We start from the raw sequence: 6,910 nt of genomic DNA, 5'->3' as shown, positions 1-6,910 counted from the left end.
AGTAATGATGTTTACTCAAGCTCAGGTCTGCTATCAGAGGCCTGGGAGTTGAAGCACTCGCCTCGAGATTTTTGCCATTTCCAATAGCACGCTTTTCTGCAATTTACTTGAGTTGATTGCTGTATTTGGGCAAGCCAAATTTGATGTGCAGGCGTTATTGCAACCGATGCTCTGATGACTACTGGAATTACAATGGTTCTTACATTTCAGTACATTTTAATGTCTCCGAGTTAGAGATATTTCCCCACTTCGTATATGTATAAAATTAGATGATTTTCAGTCAGATTCAGTTGAAGATTTTAGTCAACAATCATCTAATTTTGGTATAGTAGCTCGCAGACTTTTTTAACTTAATTTCTTTGAAACGACATATGTGTATACTAGCGAAATGCAAGGTGTTGCACAAGATTTAAAAATCAGCCTATAAACAGTAAGAGATAATGCAGTTGCCCGCCACTTGCCATTAACCTGGCACATTACCAATGGCTAATTTGAGTAAGCTTACTAATATGAGAAGTGAGAGCAAGCATAAGATTATGTTGCACTGTAATGGCGAGTGGTAGCATATTTTCACCCACATGGCCACATATATCGCCCAATGAATCTATCAATCTCGCGAAGATTAATTAGTAAGGTATTTCCCTGGCAAACGGGAGGTTCCGAGATCAAATCTTCTGCGATCCGGATTCTTCATTCCTAAATTTTAATAGCTATTGCTGGACAAACCGAACTACACACAGACACACACAAACTTTTAGATTTATATAAATACAGTCAAACATGGATAACTCGAACTTCACGGGACTGAGCGAAAGTGCTCGAATTATCAGAGCGTTCAAGTTATCAGAGCACTGTCACAAGTCCATGTATTTACTTATTTATTAGTAGATACATGTACATATACAATCTATAAAATAAATCAAAAGCACAAATGGCTTGTTTCAAATTAAATGCTTCTAATGTAAAGTTTAAAACGTTTTTATCAAAAAGTATAGAGATTTTTCTATCACTTGAGATTGGTTTGTTGTTTGAGGTGATGTTATTGCCAGGACGTTTTTTAGATTGACATTGGCAAAACTTGATCGTTGTTGAAATGCTCAAAAGAAAAGACATCGGTACATATACAAACTATAATATAAAGCAAAAGCACAAATGGCTTGTTTCAAATTAAATGCTTCTAATGTAAAGTTTAAAACGTTTTTATCCAAAAGTATAGAGATTTTTCTATCACTTGAGATTGGTTCGTTGTTTGAGGTGATGTTATTGCCAGGATGTTTTTTTGATTGACATTGGCAAAACTTGATTGTTGTTGAAATGCTCAAAAGAAAAGACATCTTTTTCTTTTGAGCGTTTTACCCACGATCAATTTTGCCGATTTTTCTTGAAGTTTATGCAAAGATTACCTCACTTTACCTCGCTTCCGAAGGTCTATCACTACGCGGATGTTTGGTATAAATCAAATTTCACCAAACCTTTAGAAAAGTCGTTGACAAAATATTTTGCCGATGGTGGTAATAACGACGCTTATGGATTACGAAAAGTTGAGGTTTACCTCTATGGCTTAGAATAAAGTGATTTTCTAAAGCGATAACAACCGTTTCGGTTGTTATCGCTTTAGAATCGTTGTTATCTAAAGCGACAATAACCTTTCGCGATAACAACCGAATTAACAGTGTTGAGTTCGAGTTATCTATAGCAATTTATCATTACGTGGGAACGGACCAAAGAAACCGTTCGAATTAACCATGTGTTCGAGCTATCCGTGGGCGAGTTATCCATGTTTCACTGTATATAGATATACACACACGAAATCAACTTTCACCTAACCTGATCCACTTCGCAAGGTATCTCGGATGATCTCCAACACTTGCAGCGCAGAAGCATGAGTCACATTACATGTATAAGTAGAGTATATAAAAATATTAAGATTTCTACAAAGAAAATCAGAGGTACGCATACATGTTGTAAGTTCATACACAAGCACATACACGATACTAATATAGCTTGAAGGCGATGGATGTCATAAGTACTAGCTTGGCAAATGCTGTAGTGTTCAACATTTATGTTACTTTGATTGTTGAGCAACGTTTTGCTCTAAGAAAAGGTTGCCTGTGGCACAATTTATTCCGAAACTATAGTATTTTAATTTAATACATAGTGTATTTAAAAAATAGTATAAAATATCTTGTAATTAGTACAATGCTTCTAAACTTGTAGTGATATCAGTATATTTTCATACTATTGGAGAGTTTTCAGCATATTGCGAAAGTAAATAATGGTCAGTTCACCCTGGTATTGCTAGTTGAGTTCATTGATTGTAGCTGCAACTAGGTTGCCAGCTATACAAATTTATGACTAATGGGCATATTTGTCACACAGGCTGTATATGTTAAAACACTGTGTAAAAATCTTGGAGATGCCTGGTTAAGGCTTAATGTAAAATTCTATTTATTCTATAATTCCCTAGAAGGGTAATGGGGAAAGAACTGTAAAAGAAAGGCTTGTGCATATTAATGTACTAACTACAGTAGGTGAATGCCAGGCATTTCACGGGTAATAAAAAACAGTTTATATACAGTAGTAGGTAATGTAGTTGCCATTAGCTAAGTTGGCTAATTAACCAATGACAAAATTAGCAAATTGGCTAATTTAAATAACTTAGCTAGCAACTTGAGCTTACTTATATTGCCAAACATACTACAATAAGTAGTGGTGAAGCCAGCTCATGTGTTGTGACATGTCACACAACATTGTTATGTGTATTTTATCTGAAGTAATGAATAAGTGCACAATTATTGCGTTGATTAGCATGTAGCTTGCGGGTTAGCGCACCTGTCTGCATACCTGAAGGTCCCGAGTTCAAATCTAGTGCGAAGCCGAGTTTTTGTTCATAAAACTTTATCGCTATAACTGGACACATGAATGACAGACCAACGAATAGACCAACAGACAAATATTGAGATTTATATACCGGGATACACAGTGTATATTATATTATACTAGATAATGATGTTTGTAACATAGTTCACATGCACAAATATGAGATAATGGCTGTGTGAAACATCCTGTGTATGAAATAATTTCATTTTAGTAGCTTTGGCTTTCTTACCACATGTTGCAATGTCTCCACATATCAAAAGCACTTCAAATAATATTTTTGTTTGTCATCGGGAATGCCGAATGAAAGCGCATAATAACATGTTTTTTCGTGATAATTAAGACTATTTTTCTCAATTAACAAAAATTTCATAAGGTACAAAATTGTTGTGTGTCAAGTGTTATATATAGTTATAGGATAACATCTGATAAAAAATTAAGATGAAGAATACTAGTATTGTTTATTTACTCTACACCGCACAAAAAACCCACCTTAGTGTACAAAATTACGCATCGCCTTTGTGGCTTAACAACATGGAAAAGGTAACCATGCATGGCTTTATGCAATAAAATTTTTGTTGCTTAATGTAAAATTTTTATTTTGTTGAAATATCGTTTAATTTGAGAGTTTACCGAGTAATGCTAAAAACTGGAAAAATATTGTACAACTTGCAATCGTTGATTCTGAAGCTAATGCAGTCGTAGATGACACTGATTCCACATGCATTAGCAGTGCTAATATACTCCTTTGCTGCTTTTTTGTGATTGATTGGCTAAATGTCAGTAGGCTTATTATAAACTTCTAATTAAACTATAATGGATTGGTTTAAAACAGAAATAGGTCACTCTAGAATAATGTAGAGCAACTCAAAATCGAAATTTGAGAATCACAAAAATATTCAATTTATATTATAAGCTTCATAATGCAATCAGATGAACTTAGATGCTTAAACAATATTTTGCTCATATATTCCGCCAGTGAAAAGCTTATGCAGGTCTTGTTTTGTTTGTAGCATGCTACGGTTTTAAAGCCAATCCAATTTAGGTTTCCAACTAGTTCTTAAAAATTACCAGTTTTATATGTAGCTTTGGATGACATTGAGTGCATTTTCGACATATGTATACACTTCCAACACCATTAAGTGTTTATTCACAAATTAAAAAAAAAGCTGTGAAATTAGCTTACCTCTATAGGTATCACGCTTGAGGGTTTCCGCAAAGATGGATGGTTTACAATTTTTCATTGGATAAGCATCCAAAACATCTGTTTTAAGGTTTGCCTGGCGCATATTGGCATCATTTGAATTCAAACCACTAGCGAAGCTGCTAGTAAGATCAAATGATTGACTCCGAGATTCATCAGTAGAACAGTTTGAACCGTTGGTGGTAGTAAGGCTTTTTGTGGCTGTTTGTGATAAGGTGCAACCCAACTTGTCCAGCAAAATAAACTCTGCAATTATCACGACCATTCGTTAGATTTTTGGCTAAAAGGTAATAATGAAATTATATAATAGCAGCATCTGAGCCTAAACAGGGTAGCTACCTTAAGTTTACAGATAAGCAAATTGATGAAAAATACTGGCTTAGTCAGTCCTCATTGACCAGTAAATCTGAATGTGTTTGTGTCAACACAAAATGACCTTACAAAAAAGTGATGAACCACGAACTGTTGCTAGATTAAACATGAACAGCAAAAATATTCGGGTTTTATTGAAAAATGACATAAGGACTACACAGAGACCAGTAAAACATTCCAGCTAAACCAACTACATGTACTTACTGTGCATGAGGTCTGAACATTGGATTAAACAGATAGTTGAAGATATTACCTTGCTCAGCTGGCAGATTTGATGTTGCGTAACGTGCAGCAACTGGTTCCTGTTTTGCTGACTCGTGCTGGTCTTTGCCAAATTCTGACAGCTTTTCACATATAGGTACATCACTTACATCGAGTAATTTGTGACTAACTAATGCAGTTGTACAATGTGGATTGGTCTCCAGTTGTGCTTGATCCGAGTCATCTTTTCTAGATTGGCTTGGAATGGAGTCTGATGCTATCTGTTGGTGTTCTACAGAGTTAATATTCAAAAGCTGTGTTGTATTTTGAAGTTGTCCATGAGCTGTAGCTGAGGGCAATGGAGGTTTGACAAGTTTATCAGTGGTTGTAAAACTTGAAGCCTTGTTTTCGACTTTGAAATGCTGGTGGTTCTCATTTGCTGAAGCGTTATTGGTATGCAATGATTTCCTTTTAATTGCCTCATTGATTTGAAATGATTTTCTCTGTTTAGCAGCTTTTGGTGGTTGGCATGCGTGTTGAGAAAAGGAAAAAAATGGGTTATCACTTTCACAAAGACTTTTTGCTGATGAGATAGTAACTTCTCGGCCTAAATTCTTGACTTCAGATGGATGGACTGATGGATTCGGTGAGAATCGTTGTGGAGATATTTGGTTTGTGAATGCTGTTGATACAGCTGTTGAGGTTTGTTCACAAGACAATATATTGTTGACATCATTCATGAGAGCTTTCCTATAAAGGCATAAAAATTACAAATAGGCTATGTATGAAGGTTTAGCAACAGTCACACAATGGCAATAAACGGGTGTACAATATAGTTTACCATATCATCAATAATTGTGGAATAAATGCACAAACAAAAATGGTTATACCTGGTTAGGATAGCAACAAGATTTGATGGAGATCGCTGGCTAATGGCCATCTGTGTAGATTTTATATTTCTGGATAAGACAGGAAGCGTGCCCTGATCAGTGTCCTTCTTGAACTCCTCAAAACACTGACAATATTGTAGCGAACAAAAATCAACTATCAAGTACCACAAATCAATAATTTCAGAAATGAGCAGAAAGATGGCTAACAACTACAAATGTTAAGCAAAGATTTTTTGGTAGCAAAACAAGTGCCAACCAATTAAGACTCAATTATCAAGATAATTTTTTATCCATTATTCATAGTTGGTTTCAGTGTAATATACATGTAAAACCACTAAACTTGTTGAATTGAAAATCTACCATATGTTGCCATTGTTATTCATGTCTCAAAAATCTTTCATCTCCCCTTTAAACAGTCTTCAAAAAATAGCTTTGCATTTGAACTGAAAATATACTACCGCAACAAAATCAGTGAATACATAAGAGGCATGTTTAGGTTCTGGTGAAGTCTTCAGTTAGCTGCTGCTCAGAACCAAAATTAGGTTGATCATATGAAAGATAGACCTTGCTAAAACATAAAATTGTGACATCGCCCGTTGGTTCTTGGTTCATTAGAAGGTCAGGAGTCCGGTCAATGAGGTCACATTAGGTGTCAATTAAGTAATTATCATAGCAGGTATGCCAAAGCCAGTAATGTGGATTACAAATTCTGCAAATGTGCCGTGCCATTTTGTAATTTATTTTTGCTTTGTCTTTATTCGTGTTTTAAGACTTTGTCACTTAAAATTTCTAATCATTATATTTGTGCTGTGATTAATTTTTGGTGGTTTTTAGGTTGATATGTTGGAGACAAGTTTCTTCTACAAGCAAAATTTTCTTGACAGCATCGATTTCTAAAATCGTATCACAACTCTCAAGTGCCATAGATTTCTGCTGGTGCAACATCGGTCAGTGGCAATATTTTTACAGAACTTCTATTGTATCAAATGTTGTCAAGCAATTTTGTGTCATGAGCAGTGGCTCGATAGTGAGAGATGATTCATGTAGGTTACCCTTAAATTTTTTTTAAAATAAAGATTCTAAGTTTTCAGTGATCAGCTTTGCCAGAAACCTGTAAAAGCATGCCTGCACACGTTTAGGCTTGACCATGAATCCAAGCTCAATATTTTTTACCAATGCAAAGTCAGTGGCAGGTGTATAAAACATGTGGTAATATTAAATGCTGAATTTTATTTCACTTGCTAACAAAAAAGTTGACGATTTCTAAGAAAGGGTGCTTTTAAATACCCTACCGGTAGGGGTACGCCGTACGCGATGGGGTACAAATGAGGCTTCCAGATTTCAATACACCATTAAAAGGAATAGC

The sequence above is a fragment of the Watersipora subatra genome, chromosome 1 (assembly GCF_963576615.1).
Source record: "Watersipora subatra chromosome 1, tzWatSuba1.1, whole genome shotgun sequence".
Taxonomy (NCBI): Eukaryota; Metazoa; Bryozoa; class Gymnolaemata; order Cheilostomatida; family Watersiporidae; genus Watersipora; species Watersipora subatra.
The sequence above is the reverse complement of the archived record's forward strand: the minus strand, read 5'-3'. Positions refer to the sequence as shown.